Genomic DNA, 25,487 nt, shown 5'->3' on the forward strand with positions numbered 1-25,487 from the left:
CACCACAGTGGGGGAGGGGCTGCCTCTGGGGTGGACCCGGCTTCCTCGCCTGCAGGGGCGCTGTGGGGGTCTTTCCTCCATGGTAACCGGTTATGCTCTACTTTTACGCTTTATGCACTTTCCAGAGTCTATGAAACTATTTTAAATTATGATTTTAAAGAAAAATATCTCCCTCTCATATCCGCGCCTTGAGCTCTGCAAAGCACAGCCTCGTGGCAGCCGCGTGGAAGGGTCCCGATGCCCTGAGCCAGTCCCCACGGGGCCAGGTCGGGGGTCCAGGCTTTTGCTCTTACAGATGGTAGGCAATGACGAGCACGTGCAGTGCAGATGTCACATCACAGGTGTGCCAGGGCACCTGTGGGCCAAATGCCCAGGAGTGGAACTGCGGGGGCGGGAGGGGGTCCCTGCCCCTGGGGCTTACACTCTAGGGTCACACAAATGAAATGTGAAATTCCAGCCGAGATGGGCTGGTTGGAGGAACGAGAGTGTGGCTGTGGTGGAGCCCAGCCAGGGAGGGGCAGGAGCCAGGCCACTGGGTGGGGGGCTGGGGGGGCCAAGGCAGGATGGGGAGATGAGGATGGGCCTACATTTGAAAGATGCACCTGTGGCCACCTTGTCTGTGGAGGACAGGACACGGGGCCTGAGTGGGTGTGGGGACAAGTGACAAGACCATAGCACTGCTCCAGGCAACGGATGAAGACACCCTGATGGCTGGACATGGAGACGTGGGGACAGACTGAACCGACATCTGCTGAGAAAAAGCAACGCCTGCTATGAGTCAGACACAGGGGCTGAGGACGAGGCAGGGGCCTAGGAAAACCACAGTGCCATCGGCCACACGGGTAGCCCGACTGGAGCTCCCCAAACGCCAGGCCCAGCCCCTAGATGAGGAATAAAGTGGGGGGACTCCCTCTCCCCGGTATCAAGGCCTGCTACACAGCTACAGTACTCGAGACAATGTGGATAAACACACAGATCAGTGAACAGAACAGAGAACCCGAAACACACCCACACGGATACACCCAGCTGGTTTCCAAAACACTGATTTTTTCATTGTGGTAAAATATACATAATATTTGTCCCTTTTACCATTTGTAAAGCGCATAATTCAGTGGCATTAAAGACATTCACGATGTTGTGTAACCACCATCACTGTCTGTACCCAAAACTTTTTCATCATTCCCAACAAAAACCGTGTGCCCATCAACCACACTCCCCATGCCCCTCCCCCGGCCCCTGGTACCCGCCATCCTACTTCTGGTCTCTCTGAGTTTGCCTCTTCTAGGAACCTCATATAAGTGGAATCTTACAATATTTCTCCCACGCCTGGCTTATTCCACTAAGCCTAGTTTTCAAGGTCCCTCCATATTGTAGCATATATCAAGATTTCACTCCTTTTTTATGGCTGAATACTACTCCACTGTGTATATACACCACATTTTGTTTATCCATTCGTCTGTCGATAGACACTTGGGCTGTTTCCTCCTTTTGGCTGTTGTGAACAAGGCAACTATGATCGCCGGTGTACAAGTAGCTGTTCAACCCTCTGTTTTCAATTTCTTTTGGATATACACCCAGGAGCAGAATTGCTGCGTCACATGGTAACTCTGTATTTAACTTTTTTTTTTTAAAGATTTGATTTTTCCTTCTTCTCCCCAAAGCCCCCCGGTACATAGTTGTATATATTTTTTTAGTTGTGGGTCCTTCTAGTTGTGGCATATGGGACGCCACCTCAGCATGGCTTTATGAGCGGTGCCATGTCCGCCCCCAGGATCCGAACCGGTGAAACCCTGGGCCGCCGAAGCAGAGCGCGAACTGAACCACTGGGCCACAGGGCCGGCCCCTGTATTTAACTCTTGAGAAACTACCAAACTGTTTTCCACAGCGGCTGCACCACTGTGGTACACATCCACCAGCAACGTACGAGGGTCCGAGTTCTCCACATCTTCACCAACGCTTGCTATTTTCCATTTTTTTGACAATAGCCATCCTGGTAGGTGTGCAGTGGTATCTCATTGTGGTAAGTGATTTTTGACAAAGAAACATAAGCAAATTCAGTGGAGGAAAGACTGCATTTTCAACAAATGTTGCTGGAACAACGGGACATCCATACACCAAAAAATGAAACTTGATCTAAAGCTCACTTTGCACATTAACTTATGACGGATCACAGACTTAAACGTAAAATGTACAACTATAACACTTTTAGAAAACAAACAAATCTTCGGGATCTGGGGCTGGGGCAGAGTTCTTAGATTTGACACCAAAAGCACGATCCATAAAAGGAAAAATTAATATTGTAGACCTCCACAAAATCGAAACCTTTTGCCCTACACAAGTCCATGTGAAGAGGATAAAAAGCTACAGATCTGGAGAAAATATCTGCAAACCGATATCTGATGACGAACTAGTATCTAGAAGAGAGAAAGAACTCTCAAAACGCAACAGCAAAAAAATCAAACAAGCCAATTAGAAAATGAGCAGAAGACATGAAGACATTTCACCGAAGAGGACGCGCAGACGGCAGAGGAGCCCGTGAAAGGATGCTCCACATCGTTAGCCACTGGAGAACTGCAAATTAAAGCCACAATGAGGTATCACGACACGCCTATTAAAACAGCTCAAACAAAAAATCGTGACAGCACCAAATGCTGGTGGGGACACAGAGAAACTGGATCTTCCATCCACTGCTGGGGGATACGAAATGGGACAGCCACTCTGGAAAGCCGCCGTTTAGCAGCTTCTTTTTTTTGAGGAAGATTAGCCCTGAGCTAACTGCTGCCAATCCTCCTGTTTTTGCTGAGGAAGACTGGTCCTGAGCTAACATCGTGCCCATCTTCCTTTGCTTTATACGTAGGATGCTTACCACAGCACGGCGTGCCAAGCGGTGCCATGTCCACACCCGGGATCCGAACCAGTGAACCCTGGGCCGCCAAGAAGCAGAACGTATGCACTTAACCGCTGCGCCACCGGGCCAGCCCCTCGGCAGGTTCTTTAACCAGGCAGCTGCCACAGTGCCCAGCACCTGCACTTCCGGATACTTGCCCCAGACAAGCAGGAGTTTATGTTCACACAAAAACCTGTCCTTGACTGTTTGTGAAAGCTTTATTTCCAACAGCCAAGGAGTAGAAACAACCCTGATAGCCTTCAGCGTGGTGAATGATTAAACACCTGTGGTCCATCCACACCGTGAAATACTACGCAGCAATAAAAAGGAGCGAACTGTTCACATAGGTGACAACCTGGATGAATCTCCAGAGACCCACGCCGAGTGGAAAAAAGCCAGCCCCAGGAGGCCACATACGGTGTGACTCTATACACAACATTCTTGAAAGGACAGAATTACAAAACTGGGGACGAGGGATGAGCAGCTGCCAGGAGTCAGGGACAGGCCAGGGAGGGGAAGTGGCTATAAAAGGCATGTGGAGGGATCCTTGTGCTGGAATGTTCTGTATCTTGACTGTATCAGTGTCAGTATGCCAGTTGTGGTCTTGTACTAACTTTAGTTTTGCAAGCTGTCACCAATGGGAAAACTGGGTGAGGGATACAGGCATGCTCTCTGTGTTATTTTTTATAACTGTAACTGCTTAGCTGTCTTCCCCCTCCAGGAAGCCTTCCCTGATTTCCTGGGCTGGAGCCAGGGCCTCCCACAGTCCTCTGGGCCTCCCCCACCACAGCCGTGACACTCTGGCCTGTGCTTGCCCTAAGGTCACTCTGGGCTGTCAGTGCCCAGAGCTGTGTCTGTCTCCCTCACTGGACCACAAGTTCCACGAGGGCAGGGTCTCGGGCTGACACACAGCATCAGCCAGCACAGGGTTGGACTCAGAGGAGGAACACAGTGAATACTACAAAATGAACGAGTGAAGGGCAATAAGGACAATGACAATGACGGCTAGTACCCACTAAGAGGCTTCTACGTGCCCGCTCTCCTTTACATGGATAAAATAACCTTTACACAACTCCATTTCACAAACGGGGAAATTGAGGCTGATGGGGGGAGTGCTGCCCTGTGCCCAAGGTCACCAGCTGGTAGGTGGCAGAGCAGGTGGCAAATGCAGTTCTGCTGGACCCAGAGCCTCAGGTAGCGATCCCCACCCAAGGGCCTCTGCACGGAAGGCTGGCTGAGACTGGCTAACAGGGCTGCCCCGGAGCGGAGGGGCCGGGGTGGGGGGGGGGAAGAGAAGAGGAGGGGCCCCCAGCCCCAATCCCTTTGCACAGGGAGGGGGTCCCACCCTCTCCAGGGAAGGCCCTCCGTGGCACAGACAGACCCGGGATGGGGCCAGAGCCCCCAGCCAACCTTACAGGGGCTCAGGCACAGCCCGGTCACGTCAAGGGCCTGTCACTGAAGCCCATTTCTCTGTGGACAGGAAACGTCCACTCCCACTTGGGGCGGTGGCTCAACCGTGGCTGGAGGAGGGGCTGCCGGCCTGGGGTGAGGGGAGTCTGGAGCGCCCCGGGGCTCCCCCAGGACAGGGCTGCTCTCATCGGGCCATGGGCAGGGTGGGGGGAGGGGGGTGTCTGACCCATGCTGGGGGGCATTCCTCTCCAGCAGAGAAATCTCAAGAGCCATCCGCTGAGAGCAAGCTGCAGCCCAGGGCCCGCGGCCTCAGCCACAGTCGCGCAGTTGACAAGCCTGCAGAGCAGTGCCCGAGCCCCCTAGGGAAGCGATGGGGCATAGAGGCGGCTTCACGGCCTGTCGTCCTGACCCGGGGGTCGGGAGGTGGGTGTTTGCTTTATGACTGTTCATTAAACGGAACAAGGGGGTATCAGCAGCTCTCTGTACACGTGCCATATTTTACACTCCGTGCAGGAGACACCAGCGACAGCAATTCCGACATCTGGAAGCTTCCAAGAGACATGCACGTGCCTGCAGACAGTCTCCTTCTCTGTGCCAAGGCTGGAGCCGTGAGCGTAATCAGAGCCCAGACCTCCATGGCCCCTCGCAGAGGCCTGGAAGCAGCAGCCCCAGCCACGGCAGCCCCGACACCCAGGTCCCTCCACATCCAGGCACTCTCGTGTCCTGCATGAATCACACCCCCCAGGGTGCCCTTCTGGCCACAGGGACATACTCACCCACAGCGTCCCTGCCCTGGGGCACCACGGTCAGTCCCACAGAGCGGAAGGAGTGGATTTGGTCGAGTCCCCAGGGCAGGCACAGCCCTGGCTGGTTCATCTGTGCCCTGTTTTGGAGACACAGGAAGGCAGAGAGGCCAGTGACAAAGGGTTATGTGTGGGCACTGTGCTGGTGCACAAGCAGGCAATGAGCAGGGTGCTGTTACCGCCCCCATGGTGCAGAGGAAGAAAGCGAGGCTCAGAGAGGGGAGGTGCCCACCCAAGGTCGCACAGCGGGTATCAGAGCCAGGTTTCCACAGCAGGTCTGACCCAGGCCAAAGTCCAGTCACTCAAGCAAGTTCGTTCTCACATTTGTTCCTACACTCCACAATCATTAGACACTCGGCGCATGCAAGGCTCCAGGGACACAGCAAGGAACAGGATAGCCCCTGCTTCCTGGAGCTCACATTCTAGTGGGGGAGACAAGACAACACGCAAGTCAACAAAAAAGTACATAGCAGGTGGGAGAGGGGACAGAGAGCGGTCAGGGAGGTCTCAGAGGGGGTCATCTGAATGGGACCCAAGGGAAGGGAGGGAGCCCCGTGGGGATCCGGGGAGGAGCGCTCCGGGTGGAGGGAATGGCCACTCCACTGACGCCTGGAGCCTGCCTGGTACCTGCCAGGAGGTGCGAGGAGGCAGTGTGGCAGGGAGGGGGCGGGCGGGTGGGGAGGCCGGCAGCTGAGGTCAGAGGTCTACAGTGAATGGAGAACGCAGCTCCCAGCACAGCTGTGCGCCACTCCCTCTGCTGCGGGTCTCTGAGTCCGGACCACAGCCCGAGAGGGAGGCGTCGCTCCCCTCCTGTTCCAGGGCAGGAAGCAGGCGGGGACGGGAAAGCTCCCCAGGGCGCCCAGCTGGCCAAGGGCAGAGCCGGGCTGGAGTCCAGCTCTGTCCCTCCAGCTTAACCAGCAGGCCAGGCTGCAGGGGGCAGTGGAGGATGAGGATGGGGCCTGGGGGCCTAAAGTCCCAGCGAAGCAGGAGCCCAAAGCTGTGCACTATGTCAAGGGTTCCTGGAGACTGGAGGCCAACACGCAGCCCTTTGCTCCCGGGCCCCAGCCATTCCCAAGCCTCAGGCCTGCAGGACCCTCCTGCCCCATTTCTGATGTATCCAGGTACCGGCCTTCCTAGGAGCGACTGAAAAATTTTCTTTACAGTCTACTCACTTTTTAAAAAATCTTAATTAAAGTTATTTAAAAAGTGCCCCAGACAGTAACGTTGACCTGATAGCACCACCCATGAAAGAAGCAGACCCTGAATACCATTGAGACCTAAACCTCAATTTACAGGAAGCACAGGGGACAGAGGAGCACGTTAAATGACGCCACAAGGATGCACCAGCCAGCCCCAGAGTGGAAAACTCTAGAGGACGAAAGACCAGGGTCTGTGATAGATAAACGACCCAAACCCCAAGTGCACGAAGGCACTGAGGGGGAATCCCACAGACGACAGAGGACTGGAGGGCCTGTCAACCAAGTGCAAGCACAGACCTGGTCTGGATTCCAAGTCAAACAAGCACACTGGAGAAGGATGATAAGACAATCAGGGAAAGGTGAGGCTACGGTGTTCTTTTCTTCCTGCGACAATGGTACTGCGGCTTTTTTTTAAGACTCCTTATCTCTTACAGGAGAAAAACATGAAACATTTCTGGCTAAAGTATACGATGCTGGGGAATTGCTTCGAGATCATCAGTGAGGTAGGGTGGGATACGAGTGACAGAGCCGGGTCATGGCTGGTACGTGTGGGAGCCGGTGATGGGCTCGTGCGGCGGGCATCGACCATCCTTCTGAGCATCTGTGAACACTGCCATACGCAAAGCTGTGAAACTTTTTCCGAAACGAAACGTGGCCTAACCACAACAGCAGAGCATGACAGATCGCTCGCCCCGTAAATCTTAATTACTAAATCCAGATGCGCATCCTGCCCTAATAACTGTCCCGGCCATCGCGGCAACAGCAACCCTAACGCCTAGTGACACGATGATGATGGCCCCGTGCGGGTGCCACACACGCACGCTGACTCACTTCACCCTCCCAGCGCCCGGTAGGCATCTGCTCCAGATGCAGGAACCAATGCAGAGCTCTGGGGGCTCCGGGCCTGGCCCCAGGGGAGCTGGGAGGGGTGGGAGAGCAGGCAAGGGAGCCCTCGGTGAGCGGGGACACACAGGGACACTGAACTCTCAGTCCCCCTCATTCCTACCAGACAGTAAAGGCACCTGCAATGTGATCGTCACCTCTGCTGAAATGAAACCATGGGCCACCCACAGGAGCCTGAAGTGGTGAACTGGCAACAGATGACACCACCAGATTTTTGGGCCCACAGAGGGGTGTGGGGTCAGAGGATGTCAGGCTCTGCCCGCCTAGACAGTCCTCCCTGCCTCAGGCCTCGACCGTCAGTGGGATGCGTGCCCTCCCCGCCCCCAGGTGCCAAGAGCGTCCTTCCCATGGGTCCTGGGCCTGCAGAAGCTGTCTCCCCACTGCGGCTTAAGCGAGATCCCGGCTCTAAACAGGGAGGCCTGGAAGCGCCTTCCAGGGCGGGAGGGAGGCAGACATGAAGGTGGAAGGAGGGAGAGAGGCAGAGGCAGAGGCAGAGGAGAGAAGCAGAGGAGAAGCAGGGAGCGGGGTAGACAGCCGGTCACCCAGCCAGGGGCCTGAGGCCCGGGCACGGAGGCCTCCCCGGCTCGGGTGCCTCGTCTGTAGCACGGGAACAGCGGTCACATCTTCCCACAGGGAGTGTGGCTGTGGGGGTGACATGACTTCATCCCACCACGTCAGAAGCCTAGAAAAAGTGCCGGAACGTCACAGAAGCGAACGCGTTCACCATCATTTCTGTAGGCGAGCGGCTCTCATCCCAGCTCAGAATCCTACTAGGGTCACCCAGGGAGTTACAAAAACCCCAATGTCAGGTCCCACAGCCAGAGATCTGGACTCAAATGGTCTAGGCCTGGGCCCTGCATGGACGCCCCCACCAGGTGACGACTGTGCCGCCAGGAGTGAACACGGGATGGGGGTGCCCCCCCCAGGCCCGTGGCTGAGCCCTGGGGCAGGGGGTTGTAAATTGAGAGACTGATGAGGCAGCGGCGGGGGCGTGGAGAGGGCAGGGCAGTGCCCAGGAGGCTCCTCTCTGCCGCTCCACCCTCCCCCACCTTGGGCCACTGGGAGTCTGGGGCCGGCTGAGGAATTTGAGGAATGAAGCCAGGCCTGGCACAGCTATCTCGGTCCCCTCCCCCTTCACAAACTCCCAGGAGCCCATCCTCTGTCCAGTCCAGCCTGTTGCCTCCCCTGGGAAGGCCTCAGCCATCGCTCAGTTCCCAGGGCCTGAACACCCCCTCCCAGCCTTCTCCCCCGAACCCCTTCTCCTCTCGGGTCCCCCCAACTCAAATGCTGGACCACAGGGCCCAGCCCAGGCGTCCCCCTAAGAAGCGCTTATCCGGGGTGACGAGTGACCCTGACAGCCAGCAAGGGGCGGGCAGTGCTTATCATCTGCTCTGGACCTGCTGTGGCGGGTGGGGGGGGGTGAGCTTCAGGCCACGCCCCAAAGGACACGTGACGTGGGAGCAGCGCACGGAGGCGGAGGCCGGTAGGCTGCAGGGCAGCTGGCAAGCAGAAGGGGGCAGGCCTGACCGGGAGGCCCCAGGGCTCGACCCCTCCCGGGCAGTGGGAGCCTCGGAGAGATTTCAAAACCAGGGAAGGGACCCACTCCTCCCTCCCCCGCCTCTGCCAGCCTCCCAGGCTGCTCTCCCACAGGGATGCCCGGGTAGCCCCCGACTCCGCCCCCTGGGAAGGGCTGGGCCGAGGCTCCTTCCTGCCACGCCAGGAGACCTCCCAGAGCTGCTTCCCGCATCTCTGAGCCTGTTCCCCGATAATTAAACCGTAAGCTGATTAGTCAAGGAAAACCTTTAATTAGCCCTTGAAATCATTCAGGAAAATTACAACCTCCTCTCCGGGCGTCCTGCCCACCCTCTGCCCAGGCCCAGGGCGGTGCCGGGGAGGAAGCAGGGGACGGGGAGGTGGCCCTGCCGATGCTGAGGGCCTCACTCAGCGAGGCCAACCCAGGGACGGGGAGGGGGCACAGGCTCCCGCCACGTCACAGGGGACCTCGGAATAAACCCAGCCAGAGGCGGTGGAGGCCTCTGCTGGCAAGGATGACACCTTCCGGGGAGCCCAAGGAAGCATGAATAAATGGAGGGATATACCACGTTCATGGACTGGGAGACTCCAGGTCACGTCTGCTTGTGTGACCAAGGCTTGTCTGATATTTCCATGGAATTATAAAGAGCCAAGAATGGCCGAGACACTCTAAAGAAGAACAAGTGGGAGGGTGTGTTCACCCCACGATCAAGACTTACTGTGAACTCCAGACATTCGGACAGCACGGTGCTGATGCAGGAATAAACAGAGAGAGTGAGAGAAAGGACGAGATCACCCAGAAACAGACCCGGGGATACGGAGCCGTGGCGTCCCACGGGGTGGCAGGGAGAGAAGTCAGCCCGTTGTAAGAAATGGGATTTGGATGACAGGGGATCCAGGAGGAAAATATGAGACTGATGTCCCCTTATGTCATACACACACACGCATAATTCCAGAACAAATAAGACTATACGTGAGAAGCAGAACGATCGAACTATAAAGGAAATCAGCGATAAATGCGACTACACTAAAATGAAGCGCTTCTGTCCATCAAAAGACACAACGAGAAAAGGGAAAAGGGAAGCCGCAGACTGGGGGAAGATCGTGTGACATCTTAGAAAGAATCCAGGATCTGACGCAAAGAATCAAAAATAAAAATGCAGGCAGCCCAATGGGAAAACAGGCAAGTGACCTGCATGGGCTCTCCGCAGGGGCGCAGCACGGCACTCCACAGGTTCCAAACGGTCGAGGAACACGGGAAAGTCTGCTCCACCTGACCGGCCACCAGGGAAACGCAAATGAGCCCCACTTGAGGCCGCAGTGGATCTGCTCGTTGGGCTGGCCAGCCCTCACACTGGTGCCACCCCCACACTCCTCATCTGTGAAATGGGTTGAATGGTCGTGGCCACCTCCTGGATTCCAGGAAGGACGGGGCAGGAGCGGGGGAGCGCCGCGCAGGAACAGGGCCAGCGCGCGCAAACCCACCGCGAGTTTCCCTGTTCATCAGCCTGGGTTGGGGGGGGGGGGGAAGGACACTCCAGGCAAGGTCACTGCAGGCCTTCCCTGCCTCCGGGTGGAGGTGCCCCAGAAGGTGAGAGGCAAGGGACACGCTCCAGGTGGAGAGCAACAGGGTCCATTTATCCACCCACCAGGTGTCCGTGGAGGCCACAAAGGGCCAGGCACTCCAGCGTATTTGCAGGAGAAAAAATGAAACAATCTCATTCATATGTATACGCCAGGCTCCGGGGTGAGTAGGTCAGGAGCAGAGCTTCAGAGAGGCCCCGGGACCCCAGGGCAGCCTCAGCCCTGGAGCAGAAGAAACAGGCACGGAGAGGCCCAAGTGGCTGCCAAGATTCGAACCCAGACCGACGGGAGAGCGGACGCTGCCATCAGTCTTGCTTCAGGTCCTCAACGGCCCCTTGCTCTCCGGCCCGGGGAACTCTGCACAGGCAGCTCCCTCAGCTGCAAGCGCCCACACCCCGCCTCCCTTAGTCTACACTTGTTTGCCCTTCAGGTGGCATTTCCTCCTCTGCCAAGCCTGCCCCGGGCTCCCCGCCCAGGGTGGATCCCCCATCATACACTCTGACGACGCCACTCGCAGCTTATTACAGCCCATTCATTCATTCAGTCAGTCAGTCCACCAGCGTTTATTGAGCGACTAGTACATATCAAGCCAAGGACCTCCCCTTCCCCCACCATGATGCCAAGTTAGGGGGTGGGAAGGACAATAAATCATGATGCGATGTGAGCAGCAAGGATGAGCACTACAAAGAAAACCAAGCAGGCGAAGGAGGGGAGAGAGAGTAAGAGGTTGCAGAGGGAGCAGCATGAACAAAGGCCCTGAGGCAGGACCCAGCCTGGAATGTTCCAGGAACAGCGCTGCAGGAGAGAAGTGAAGGCTGCCAGGAAAGGGATGTCATCTGCCCCAGGCTCCCTCTGGCTTCAAGTGGGACAGCCTATGGGGGGCTAGCAAGGGCGGGGGGAGTAGGAGGCTGCGGAAACGTCCAGGCAGGAGAGGAGGGTGGCTTGAACCAGGTGACAATGAAGAAGAATGAGAGGCGCCAGGTCCTGTTCTGAAGGCAGAGCAACAGGCCTTCCCGACACAGTGGACGCAGAGGAAAAGGACGAGGGGAGAGACCATCGAGGCAATGGGTGGGGTGCCCATTAACGAGATAGGGTCACCGGGGCAAGACAGGGGCTCAGGAGTCTGGTCCATTTTACCTGTTGCGTGTCGCTCTCTGGTCAAGTCCGTGTCCCCCTCTCTGAGCTTGGTGCGGGCCACCGGCTGCGCTCCCCTCTGGGTCTTGCAGCCCCAGCACAGGGCTTCTCAAAGAATGAGCCCTTGACTCCCCTGGCAGGACAGGGCAGAGCTGCAGGGACGGGTGCACGGGGAGGAGGAAGCAACCAGAGGGACTGTCTTGGTGATAACAAGCACGGCCACTTCTGCAGCAGCAAGACTACGAAATGGCCAAGGTCAAGCAAACGGTCTGACAGAGCCAGTGTGGTGAGGACGCGGGGCAGCTGCTGGACGCGGACGCAGGCACACCACCCGGGAGGCTGCGCAGCGTCTACAGTGTCTATTAAAGGTGACATACCCGACCCTCTGATGGAACAACGCCCCGGCCGTGTGCCCTGGAGCAGAGCGTGCACACACACCCAGCAGACACGTGCAAAGAGGACACTCACACTCGCCCAGCAGGAGATGGAGAAAGACGCTGTGGTTTGTTCACACAACGGAACCATCGCCAGCAATGAGGATGAGCGGAGCACTGACACGAGCGACCACAGCGATGGAGCCCGCGGCCTAGGATGGGAGCAGGCAGACGCATGGACACGCCGGGGACCCACAGACGGGAGCGCGAGCGCAGGCAAGGCGCACTCTCTCATTCAGGGACGCGCACCCACTCAAAACTCTCCAGGAAAGCGGGGACGTGCTGCCGCCCAAGGTCAGCGGAGTGGCCAGTCCCGGGGTCGTCAGGAGAGCGATGGGGGCTTCTGGGGTGCCGGGCTCTCAGCCCCGACCTGGGAGTGGAGCAGCGTCCGTGCCCCTGACCGTCGTTGGCTGAGCTGCCACTCGCGCTTCCACACTCTCTGCAGGCGTGTTGCACTTCCTGGTCGCTGCAGGTTCACGGCAGTGGGACTACAAACGTACAAAAGTATATATACACATATCACACACACACACACACATATACACGGCATGTCAGAGAGAACGGATGGATCCGGGGCCAGGCTGCTGTGGGAGCTGTGGGGGAAGGGAGGCCGCCGTGGGCAGCAGAGGAGGGGTCCCTAGGGAGACGGGGCAGGACTGCCCGGGGGGCCTTAGTGGGGGGACCATCTATGGATGAGCCTGGCCCTCCCGCAATGTCCTTTCTCCCCCTCCCAGCACTGGCCGTGGAGAGGGGGCAGAGGAGGGCAGGAGGAGGGCAGGAGGGGCAGGAGGGGCAGGAGGCCCAGGACGGCAGCGCCTCCTGTCGTGAGGGCGTGCCTGAAACCAGCCTGGGCAACCGCCGCCAAAACCACAGCACAAGGCCACTTTATCAGGCGCTTCCAGGGACCGGCCGGGCACCTTGGCGGGACGCAGGAGGCCAGGGAGGGAGGTGCTATCTGGGGGTCCCCTGCCCGGCACCCCCACCTGTCATGCTGTTCCCCTCAAATCTGTGCAGCCCGCCTGCAATGAAGACCAACAGGGGCCCTGGGGAGGGAGAGCCTGCTCCGCCTTGGGCTCAGCTATGGGGTGGCGGGCAGGGGCCACAGTGGGTAGGGGCTGGACTCTGCACTAGCCACCTGGGGCCATCCCAGCCCTGCTGGCTCGGTGACCCCAGGCAAGTGTCCCAGGCTCTCTTCTTCCTGCCCTGTGAAAGGGGAAGGATAGGAACACCCACCTCCTCGGGGCACAGGGAGGACCCAGTGAGCGAGTTTAGAGCGCTCAGCACAGCACCTGCTCACACTCAGAACAAGAGTACCACCCTGAGGACCAACAGCCCCACGCAGTCCTTGAGCACTCATCCGCATTCTGTCCGACGATTATGCATTTACATCCTCAAAACAAGCCCACGAGGAGCTACCATTATCAGCCCCACTTTACAGATGAAGACACCTGGGCACAGAGAGATGAAGTGACTTGTCTGGGATCACACAGCTAGCTGTGGTGAAGCTGCCTCCAGAGTCCATGCCCTCAGCCTCCATGTGTCCAGCAGGTCAAGAGCTCCAGAATGGAGCCCGGGTTTGAGGCCTGGATCTGCCCCTTACTTGCTATGGCGGTTTCCAGCCTGTGCCTCAGTTTCCCCTTCTCAGGGAAAGTAAAAATATCATAAACAGACAGCTCCCAGAAAAGGAGGCCCAGACGGCTGTCACCAACAGTCTTGGTGCTGAGACGGAACTTCAGGGAGAAAAACGCAGGACAGGGCAGAGACAAACATGGGCAGCCAGCTCCCTGTTCCCTGCGATACAGAAGCGGGGAGAGGGTGCAGGAGCGAATGCGGCGAGAAGGAGGAGAAGCAGGAGAGGTGGCTGTCTCTGGGAAGGGGACCTCCTCGTCCCCGTCGACGCTTCTGGGGAGCAGGACACACACACTCGGAGCAAAACGTGCCTTCTTAAATGAAAATGCAGGACAAGAGAACCGAGGTTACTAAGCCCTCCTCGGGGTCTCCAGGCAGAGCCACTGCGACAACGCCCATAACGCACAGACTCAGCGCGAGGCCCGCAGGAGCTGCGGTCAACACAGCATCGGGGGGCGGGGTTCGGGCGAGGAGGCTGCCGCCAGAGGGACACCCACCACAAGCTGGTGTGCCCGGCAAGGGGCTAAGCGCTGTACAGCACGGGCTCCTCCAACGCTCCCGCCAGCCTCAACGGAGGGAACTCGACGCTCCACTCTCCCCAGGGGCCCACCAGGGGGTCAGGGGCCTGAGTGGACTGTGTGGCCCTGGCAGGGAAGCTGTCATTGCCCCTGAGGTCGCCAGCAGGTCACCTCGCACCCCAGGGAAGGTCAGGCCAGGGCCAGAGGGCCCCAGGGGACAGGCTGCAGCGAGTGGTGGCTTCCGTGGCATCCGGCACAGCTGGCTCCCCTGGGACCTGGGGAAACCCCCCTACTGACCCTTCTCACCCCTCCTTCCTGTGGGCCAAGGCAACCGTCAGACAATAAGCCCCAACCCCGGATGGGTGGCTGGGGCGGGAAGGGTCCCATTTCCCTGGCCGTGATCCGAGAGGAGGCTGCTTCCTGCTGGCGGCATCTGTGGCCGCGCAGCCGGGTGATGGGAGAAACAGCTGCTGGGGACACCCTGACCGGTGTCTGGCCAGGAAGTCTGGCTCACTGTGGGCCAGCAGGACAAGCAGGGAGAGGCAGCGGACAAGAAAGGGAAGGGGGATGTGGGGGCCCTGAGGGAGATGGGGACCCAGTCCCCAGAAACGACTCAGCGTGAACAGGCCCCCAGGTGCTTCCATCTAAGAAGAAGCCTGGGGAAGAACCAACTGGACAGGAAGCGGCCTTGTCTTATCAGAACCACTTCCACGTCACAGAGGGCAGCCGCGACAAGCAGTGACTGGAACCTGAAGGCCTGGAGTGCGGGTCCTGCCTCTGGCACTTGCCTGCTGTGTGACCTTGGGCAAGTCACGCACCTCCCTGGGTCTCAGTTTGCTCATCTCTAAAATGGGGCTGATGACAGTAGCAACCTCGTAGGTTGCTGTGAAGATCCAATGAGTTAATATGGACAAAGTACTCACCATCTTGGCCAGCACACAGGCCCCTCCTCTGTCACCGATACCCTGGTCCTGTGCCCCTTCTCCTCCTGCTCGGACTATCACAGCAGCCGCCCAGGGGTGTCCCTGACTGCCTCATGAGCTATTCCCCACGTGGCAGCCTGCGCAATCTTTATCAAAGAGAAACCAGATGTTCAAAGATCTCTGGTGACTCCCCATGACACACAGAAGAAATCCCCGCTCCTTCCTCAGCCTGTCAGCTGCTGCTGCAGCTCCACATCCTCCCCACCCACCTGCCTCATCGCCCACTCTGCCACACTGGCCTCCTGGATGGTACCTGACCATCCCAAGCTCATGCGGACCTCAGGCCCTTTGCACTTGCCACATCCACTACCTGTTCTATTCTTTCCACCTCCTTCCTAGGCCTGGCTCACTCTTTCTCATTGGTCAGCTGTCTCCTCCTGCAGCAAGCGCTCGCTGACCCCTCAGGCTGGGTCAGATGCCTCCTCTGGATTCCTACAGTCTGTGCCCTCCCCATCTCAGCCCAGACTCCTCTGCTGTGCTTCCCCATCCCGGCCCTGACCACTCTGAGCTGTCACTGTCTGGGGACAGGTCTGCCTCCTTCACTGGACTATAACCATGAGGGCAGGGCCGCGGCTGTGTTGGTCGCCATGGGGACCGATGGTCAGACCACAAGTGTGACAAGGCCTTGCTCGGCCCTTCCCAAACTTCCTCTCCCTCCTTGCCTCCTTCCTGAGGAGGCTCAAGTCACTATAATTTCCTTTCCCAACTTTGAGCCCTGGGGGATGACCCCCTGGTGCCCCAGAGGGCAAAGGTCAAAGACCTCCCCAGCTTGCCTCCCTTCTGGGTGTGGGGGCTCGGGGTGGGGGGTCCGGCCCAGCTAAGCCTATCATGGGAGCCACCTCCCCAGCTGTGCCCCAGCAGCCTGGGGACCACACACCTACCATCGCACGGCTGAGGACATCGTCTTGGCGAGGGCCACCAACCCACGGGCACCCTCCAGCCCCGCGGGGAAGCCACTGGGACAATCGCTCAGGAGGGCAACTGGGAAGGTCCCACAGTCCCAGCGCGAGGCATACGCCCAAGAGAGACTCCGGCCACAGCACATAGTTCTAGAATGTTCACTGCGGCACTGTTTGTTCCAGTCCCAATGGGAAACCACCTAAATGGCCACCAAGAGGTAAATGGCTAACTCCTGTGTGATACAATCACAAAAAAGAAACACCTGACAGCAGGGAACCGAACGACCCGCCTAGACCTATACGCATGCACCCGAAGAAATATCCAAACTCTAAGGTTCGGCAGAGAGAGCAACATTTCTGTCTCCGTGACCCCATTTACATGATCTGTACAACTGTGCAGCCGTGTGGGTCCGCCTGGCCAGCCATGAGAACACGCGCTGATGCCGGACGGCCCCGGACCCAGTGAGAGTCTCCATGGCAGGCCCGGGCGACAGTGTTTTGGCAAGCTCTCCAGGTGGCTGCGTGGGGCAGCGACGTGTGGCCAGGGCGGAGAGCCACTGCCCTCCCGCTGGTGAACGCGTCCAAGGACAGCAGAAGTACGCAAACCTGCGGAGGAAGGCTGGACACCAAACCCAGCACAGTGCCACCACGGGCAGAGCAGGGGTGGGTGGGGGGCCCTTCACTGGATCCTCGGCATGTTCTGTCCCAGGCCGACGTGGGAGGCGTGGGTGTCTGTTATACTGAAAGCTCCACTTTTGTCACTCGTCTAAAATGTATCACAAGGAACAAAATTGGCAAACGAGAAATCACTCGCCCAAGGTCGCAGGGCTGGGAAGTGACAGGGCAGGCACCTTAACGTGGGCCTCCAACGGCAAAGCCCTCTTCCCCCTTATCTGTGCCGGGTCCCAAGATGCCGAGGGAGCTGGCGCCCCGAGGTCCTGAGGCTGGGCCGGCCTCACGGGGCTGCCTGGCGCTGTGCCCACTCAGTGACCCTGCTGGAGCCAGGTCAGGGTGGGGCGGCTGCTGGAGAGAGCCGGGAGGCTAGGGAGAGAGGCCCCTCCAGCAGCCCGGGGGCCCTCCCCAGGTGGCAGCAGCAGCTGCAGCATCGAGACTGGTGCTTACACAGCACGTACCGGGTGCCAGGCCTCGGGCCAGGCGCTTGACACTGGGCATCCTCACGACAATTCTATGAGGTGGGCACGATCGTTCTTCCCATTGGGCAGAGGAAGAAACTGAGGCCCAGAACCGTTAAGCGACTTGCCCATGGTCACACAGCCCGTGAGTGATGGAGCTGGGTGTGAGCCAGGCATCCCTGCTCTAGCAGCGGCCGTCTGAACCACTCCCCAGTACCGCTCAGGCTCCAGAGCCACAGCGTGGCTACGCTTCACCCCTGCTCCATGCCCCTCCAGGCCAGGTACCCTCGGGGGACAGATGCAGAGATGAAGCCATTATCACTGGCTGGGGGTCTCGTTCCAGTCTGCTCCCACCAAGGGACACTGAGGGCCCGCGGAGGCCAGGGGCTCTGTGCGGCCTGGCCACTGCTGCAGTCCCCCACCCAGCGCAGGGCCACACATTCAACCACCACCCACCAGCATCCTCGGTCGGCCAGGCAGTGCGTCAGGTGGGCAGTTGGAGAAGGAACAAGGCGGAATTCCTGCCCATGAGGGACCCACATTCTAGGGGGGAGCAGACAACGAATGGGGCCCTGGTAACCGAGGTGAGGCCAGAGCGGAGCGGGGGCGGAAGCAAGACAGTGAGATAAAGAGTATCTGAGGGCGGGAGCCAGGGTGGTCCTGCGGGGCTGTGGGTGAGCCACACGTGAGCGAGCGGGGGCAGGGCGGGGAAAGGATTCCAAGCAGAGGGAACAGGAAGGTCAGAGACCCGGAGGGAGGCACAAACCTAGACAGATGAGGAACGGCAAACAGGCCAGTGTGGTTGGACTGCCCGGCGGGACGGGGAGGGAAGCAGGAATGAGGTGGGAGCGACTGTGAGAGCCTGGGGTTTTAGTACAGACAACACCCAACTTTGTTCAGGGTACCACCCGAGGACGCCCTCCCCAGCCAGAAGCCCATCCGACTCACTCGGCCTCTGGGCCACCCACAAACACGCCATCCCATCGGCCCGTGGGAGCCTCTCCTCCCCGATCACACCCTTCCACCAGGCCAAACAGACAATCTATTCCCGCCCAGGGAGTGGCCTGGCCCTGCCCGGCCCCCTGCTTCCAGGAACAGACCTCCGCCGTCCATAGTGTGGCAGGAGCTCCGGAATCCTCCAGACCCAGCGTGGGACCTGCCTCTGTCACTCAGCAGCAGCCTGCCGAGCCCCCTTTTCCCTGGCCGGAAAGTGGGTCTGTCTAGCACCCACTCCACGAGACAGTGCGATGACCAGACCAGGCACACAGGGCGCAGTCAGCCCTCATTAAATATTAACCAACATCACGATGACTTGAGAAGCAGCGGGTGACAGAACTTGGGGCTCAGAACCCCCGAGTTCGAAGCCCAGCTGCGCAACCTACTCATGAGGTGACCGTGGGTACATCGTTTACCCTCTTAACAGTGGCACCAACCCCATAAGGCTGGGGTCAGGATTAAACCCAGGTAACACGTTTAGAACAGGGCCTGACACACAGTCAGGGCTTTTTATGAGTGTCTGCTACGACTTTTGATACTTGTCGGAAGGGGGCTCCCACTCTCCCACCAGGAAGCACCTTTGACCTCTCTCGGATGTCCCACTTGGGTTCTAACTTTTGACCCTTGGGTGCATCATCTGTGCAGCCACCAGATTCTGATCTTTGCCCCCTCTGGCCACGCCCCACCTTTGAGCCCGTAAAAGGTGTCCCCCAACCTAAATCTCATTCATCTGCTCCGCTGGGGGCTGCCTTCAACCTCCAACCCGCCGCCCTCATGGTTGTGACCTCTGACCCTCGTAGGCGCGCTCCCCTCAAATGATTAATTCTGAGCCCCCCCTTTGGGACACTCGTCCCGACCCCCTCGAACGCGCCCCGACTTCAAATTTCGAACTTTGCGCTCCCCTTCGCCACGCCCCCTTTGCGAGTATGACCTTCGACCTCCTCTACACCTCCTTCCTCCCCAGCGTTGACCCCCGACCCCTCGGACGCGACCCTTCCCTCCACGAGTGAACTTTGACCCCAGCGGCCCCGCCCCCGACTTGCGTAAAAACTCTCTTAACGCCGTCGCCCGGCCCACCCCAAGCCCCCGGCCAGACCGCTCGTCCTACCGGCTCGGCGCCGCAGTCGCTCGCGGCCTCGCCGCTCGGCCCGGAACCCGGCGCCCTCGCGCCGCCCTCAGCTCTCCGGCGCCGCGGCCACCGCGGCCACTGCCGCCGCCATGTTGAAGCCCCAACGAACATCCGGGGCTTTCCCCCTCGCCGCCCACCCGTCCCCATGGCAACGGGCCTGCCGGGCGGGGGGCAGGGCCGGTCCAGGGGCGGAGCTGGGCGCCCAGCCGCGCCCGCTCCCGCCTCTGATTGGTGGAGCTTGTCCAATCGGAGCCCTCCGGGCGGAAAATGCCAGGCCGGGATTGGAAAATTTGGAAAGGATGCCCCGGAGGCTGGCTCCCCGCCCGCTCGGATTCTTAAAGGGGAAAGAACTGTTCTCTCGCGACTGTCTTTCCCACCTTCGCGCGAAAGGAGTTGGCGGTGGAAGGCAATAAATGGGTGATAAAGGCCGGAAACAGTTCTTAAGCCTTACTATGTGCCAGACACCCGGCCGAGCGCCGTACTTGCATGGTCTCCCTGAATACTCACCACAGCCCTATTGTATTAATACCCATTTTTCAGACAAAGACACTGAGGCTCAGAGGGGAGAAGTAGCTGGCTCAGGATCACTGGAAGTCGATAATGAGTTTTTGAAATTCGGTATGTCTGCATTCGGGAACTTGACCCGGAACCAAGACACTGTTTGATCTTAATCTTTTTTTATGAGTTTAAGTAATTAATTTGTCCCCCCAAAGTTGGGAAATTAAAAACAAAACAATAAAAACTAGACTATTGGTGGTGAACATGATGCTGTGTATCCAGAAACTGGTATATAGTAATGTACACCTGAAATGACACAATTTATAACACGAGTTATAAGTCCATGTGACCTCCATAAAATAAACAAAGAAAAAGAAACAAAGAAAAAAGACGCGAGCATAAACTAAACTCGGCCATCCTGGTCCGTGATTTCACTCCCTGGGCTCCAGCCACCTTGCTCTTGCAGAAAAACGTCAGGTGCTCTCCCGCCTCAGGGTCTCCGCATTGGCTGTTCCTTCTGTCTGGAGTAGCCTCTTCTCCCAGGTGCCCCCAGGGCTCCCTCCCTCCCCTCCTTCAGGCCTCTCCTCGGTCGACTGTTGCTGCCCACCCAGACTAAAGCGGCTAACGTCCCTCTCACGTGCAACCGAACCCTCTCCCTGATCTGCTTTGTCTTATTTTCAGTTGCTCGAGTCACCTTCTAACAGACTAGATAACTAGCTAATCGCAGTCACTGGTTTTGGTTGTCTCCCTGCAGGAATGCCAGCTCCCCGGGACCACGGATTTGAGTCTGATTTGTTCAGTGCGCATGCCCAGGGTCTGGGCGCTGTTGGCCTGTGGATGCTTCATGAGATCCGCTGAATGGATGGTTGGATGAGCCGTAACTCCGTCCCCTCAGAGACACTCTTAAATATTTAGAGCGCCTCCCCTGCCCCAGCACAGCGTCCGGCACGTAGTAGGCATTGAATTAATGCCTGTGGACACCAATGAAGAAATTATTGCATGATGGGTAATTTTTTCTGTCCATTTCCTTACCTTTTTTTTTTTTTTAAACAGAATCGGGGGCACACATGTATAAAGGATTTTGTATCTTTTTAAAACAAGATTATAAATATCATGAGTATCTTTCCAGGTCATTAAGTATTCTTCGAGAACATTAGTTTTAATGGCTGCATAAGATGCCACCCTGTCCAAGAACACCGCTTTGTTTAAACATTCTTTCTTCTCGGACATCGAAGCTGGGATAAATATTTTGCTATTATAAATCATTCCCTTCTCCCCCACAAAAAACCCAAGCAGCTAAATATTCGTGCACATCTCTAATTATTTTCCTTTAAACAGATGACCGCAAATGGAACCGCCGGGTCAAAGGAAATGTACATCAAGGTTTAAAAATAGTAGCCGTTCCCACGTGTCAGGCGTCTCTACGCACCCTGCGTGGCGCTAAGCAGGGAGGTTTAATAAAACCGCAGGGGCTGAGGATCCGCGCTTCGCAGAGGGGGGAACTGAGGCTCAGGGAAGGACCTGCGTTTGCACGAAGTCGCACACACGATGCGCAGTCAGGGCTCGTCCCCTGCGCGGCCCCGGGCCCGGCTCCCGCTGACCGCCCTCTGCCGCCTCCCCACGGCCGGGCCGCGCATCGCCCGCGCTCGGAGGGAACAGGCCCTTCATAGCATCCTCGCATCCTCCCCAGCATCGAGCATCCTTGTTTTATGGGCTCTTTTGAAATCTTGGTGCCTTACAGGGTCTCCGTTTAAACAAAAAGCAAGTCCAGTAGCTGAGGGGATGGCACTTTATTCGGGTCACACTGGTGGAAGGAGGGCCAGAAGCAGCCTGTCGCTTTAGGGCCGGGCACACACTGCAAAGCGTTAGGTTCTAGGGCCATGTCTGGGGAAGGCCTTTTGTGGCTTTATTGGGGGTCTTAGAGATCATAGCCTGGAACAAGCCCAGTGGCAGACCTGCTCCAAGGGCTTCCGAATTCGGGGCACTGGGAGAGGAAATCAGCCTCAAAAGAGCCCCCTACAGAGGGCTTCCTGGAGGAGGTGGTGAGACGGTGACCACCACGGAGTGGAAACAGCTGAGGAGGATTTGGCCTCATAAAAATGATAAATTTCAGTACATTAAGGAAAAAGATAAATGGCAATATATAGATGGCAAGCAAAGCTTTCTGTCCTTCATATGTAAAGAGCATTTACAAATCAATTTGAAGGTGAACATAGAACAGAAAAACAGGCAAAAGACATGAACAAAAATTAAAGATACAGACAACGAATAAAAAGTGGAATTGGCAAACAAGAAATTAATGAAATGGATATTAAACTATTGAAAAAAACCTTCCCCTTTTTTCGATCTCTCAGAAAAATATTTTTTTAGTGTTCTAATCAGTGGTGATGAGACTGCAAGATAACGGCCACTCTCCTACGCCACTTGTAGAACTGTGACCTGGGGCAGGGTTTTGGCAATGTCCACCAAGAGACCTAACAGTGCTGTCCACCCTCTGATACACCAATTCTACTTCTAGGAGTTGTTCTTGAAGGGAAAGAAAGAAGTCTGATCTTGTCTCTTTCTCACCACTTATCTAGAAGATGGGGTCCTCAGCCCCATTTAACAGATGAGGAAACTGAGGCACGGGAGTAGGGTAGGAAGAGGGAGGGCGTCCCACCGCTTGTAAGCAGCTTTGCTGGAATTTTAAGCAGGAAGTCTGACTTCAAAGCTGGTGCTCTTAAAGACTGCTCAAACTCGTTCGCTAAATATATTCAGCTGTGTGCCAAGCACGTTGAATGACGATAACCTCACTTATTGAGCATTTTCTATATAACATGCAGGCCTTGGGCGAAGCACGTTACGTCTACCACCTCTTTTAAGCCCCACAACCACTCTATGCACTATCATTATCCTCATTCTACAAATGTGCAAACAGAGGCACAGAGAGGTTAAGTAACTTCTCCAAAGTCACACAAGTAGCCTGCCTTCAGAGTCTAGGCTTCTAACCATTTTCTCCTCTTTTTCAGAGAACCAGGTTTGAGAGGTAGATAATAAACACAGGAACAAATAAATACTATAACATAAAATAAGGTGATGAGCAGAGCTCGAAACGTGTCGCAGAATACATCCACTCAGCTATAAAAAGAATGCAGAAGATGCAAGACCCACCCGTCCCACTCCTAGGGTTTTACTCAAGAGAAATGAAAACACATATTCACAAAACGATTGTACAGGAATGTTCAAAGCAGTGGTTTTCATAACCACCCAAACCTGGAAACAACCCAAAATGTCTATCAAGTGGCGAAAAGATAAATACGTTGCGGTCCATCCCCCGTGGACCACTCTGGGCGATAAGGAAGGAGTTCTTGACAAGCAGGACAATGTGAGTGGATCGAGAATGTCTCGGGCTGGCGGACAGGAGCCAGACTCGAAAGGCTGCGTACAATGTGGCTTCATCAACACCGCGCTGGGAAAGGTAAACCTAACCTGTCGTGACCAGGAGCAGACTGGGCGTCGCCCGAAGCTGGGGATGGAGGGGAGGATGGCCAGGGGACGGCGGAAGCTGCGAGGGGCGGAAACGTTCTGTGTCCTGATTGCGGTGGCAGTTTCATGGGACGACATCTCTGTCAAAACTCATCAAAATGGTCCACTTTAAAAGGGTCCAGTTAGTTGTACGAAGTTGTATTTCAATGGAATTATATCAAAAGGTTTTTAAAAGGCAGTAGAATAAAGTATGGGCTTTCGTCAATAATAATGTATCAGCATTGGTTCATTAGTGGTAATGTACCATATTAAAGTGAGATCTTAATAATAGGGGAAACTGGGAGTGGGCTTTATAAGAAGTCTGTGTTATCTTTGCAGTTTTTCTGTAAATCTAAAACTCTTCCCAAAAATAAAGTTTATTTTTAAAAATGAAAAAAAAGGGGCATCGAGATGATATTATGCCCATGTTAATTTCTGCAAGAAAGAAAGGTTACGAACCCATCCATATCCTATGATAGTATTTTCATTAAAAGAAAAATCAAGGGCTATGGGGAAAAATATTAAAATGTTAGAAGTTCGAAGCTGTTAGGAACGGGACAGCCGGGAAGTTTCCGGTTCTACTTTATTTCCTTTTGCTTGGTTTGAATTTATTTTTTTTAACAACGAGTATGTTACTTTCTTCCCTGAAGTCAAATAAAGATAGTATCATTTTTCAAATTTGCTGAAAAGCAGCAGCAAAGATGGGGAGGGTGGTCTGGAAAGGGAGGAAGGGGCCGCTGCCCACGGAGCAAGGACCCCATAGGACAGAGGCCCATGCGGAGGTCAGAGAGCATCCTGTCTCTTCACACAAACGTGCAGGATCCGAGAGGAACTTGGGGCTCCCTGTGTCCTCTGTCCTCATCTCCCTCCACATTCCCCCTTGTTTATTCCTAGGGTTGCAATAAAAATTTAGCCAATAAAAATATAGGATACCCACTTAAAATCGAATTTCAGACAAACCTCAAGTCATTTTTTAGTATTTTTAGTAGCCATATTTGTGACATATTAAAAATGTATTTATTATTCATCTGATTAATATTATTCAAATTTAACTGTGCATCCTGGATTCTATCTGGCAATTGTACTCACTCCACACCAGCCACCCTGGACTCCTGGCTGTTTCTCAAACACACAGGCTCAGCCCTGCCTCAGGGCCTTTGCACCTGCTGGTCCCGCTGCCTGGATCACTCTTCTAGGTCTTTAGTTTGACTAATTCCCTGTCCTTTGGCTCAAATGTCACCTCCTCAGAGAGGCCTTCCCTGGAACCATATCTAAAGCAACTTTACCATCCCACACTCTAATTCCAGTGTATTTTCTTCACAGTGCTTATCACCATCTGGAATTATCATGTGATAGCATTTTTGTCTTCATAGTTTCTTCTCTACCTGCCCCAGTAGAATTTAAGCTTCACAAGGGCCAAAACGTCATCTTGGCTGCCACAGCATCCCCAGCAGGCGGATCATAGTAGGCACGTGCTTCCTTCATGCTTCTCGGTTGCAATCAACAGAAACCATTTCTGGCTGATTTGAGCCATGAAGGACTTTAGTAAATAAATTTTTTTTTTTTTTTTTTTGGTGAGGAAGATTGGCCTTGAGCTAACCTCTGTTGCCAATCTTCCTCTTTTGGCTTGAGGAAGATTGGCCCTGAGCTAACATCTGTACCAATCTTCTTCTATTTTGTATGTGGGATGCCACCACAGGGTGGCTTGATGAGCCGTGCTAGGTCCGCACCCAGGATCCGAACCCATGAACCCTGGGCCACCGAAGTGGAGCCCGTGCTTAATGACTACACCACCAGGCCGGCCCCTAAAGAAACGTTGGTTAATGAATGGAACCCAGAAATCTGCACCTTCCCCCTTCTGGTCTCTCCACCAACCCCCAGCCAGCCCACAAGCTCTCCCCCGGGCCCCGCCACCCTTTCTGGGAGCACTCACCCCCGGCCTGCCAGGCAGGTGTCCGTGTAGCCCCCAAAAGCCTCGCTCAGCTTCGCCTCCCACAAGCCGCAGGGTCTCCGTGCAACCTGTCACTTCCTGTGCTTGTGACACGTCACGGGTGTGGCAATCGGCCCTACGTGCCTGTCTCCTGTGTCCCCAGCAGTGGGAGCCCCGGGGGCTGGGCCTTGCCTTATCTGATTCACCTGATGGCTGTCATTCCTACTGTCTGTCACCTGCTCCCTCGGCCCCAGAAGCTGTGCTAAGCATTTTCCCTGCCTTTCCTCATTCATCCGACCAACGTTTATTGAGTAACTACTACGTATCCAGTACCGGGGCTGCCAGGTGAACAGAACTGGGGGAAACCCTGTGCCCTGGGAG

General features: G+C 56.1%; 1 protein-coding gene across 3 annotated transcripts in view; it reads right to left on the minus strand.

The window, feature by feature from the left end:
• PAK4 (p21 (RAC1) activated kinase 4) overlaps positions 1-19,284 on the minus strand; it is a 42,920-nt gene extending 23,636 nt beyond the window's left edge. For 2 of the 3 annotated variants that reach the window (XM_046682211.1, XM_046682208.1), the window contains exons 1-2: positions 19,154-19,232; positions 5,074-5,180 (exon numbers count right to left, since the gene is read on the minus strand). The gene's annotated coding sequence lies outside the window, so the exon portion shown is untranslated. Of the gene's footprint in view, positions 1-5,073; positions 5,181-19,153 lie in introns of all 3 variants that reach the window. The other variant, XM_046682207.1, reaches the window with a different exon arrangement.
• Between the last annotated feature and the right edge of the window lie 6,203 nt (positions 19,285-25,487).

Source organism: Equus quagga, chromosome 13 (assembly GCF_021613505.1).
Source record: "Equus quagga isolate Etosha38 chromosome 13, UCLA_HA_Equagga_1.0, whole genome shotgun sequence".
Lineage (NCBI taxonomy): Eukaryota > Metazoa > Chordata > Mammalia > Perissodactyla > Equidae > Equus > Equus quagga.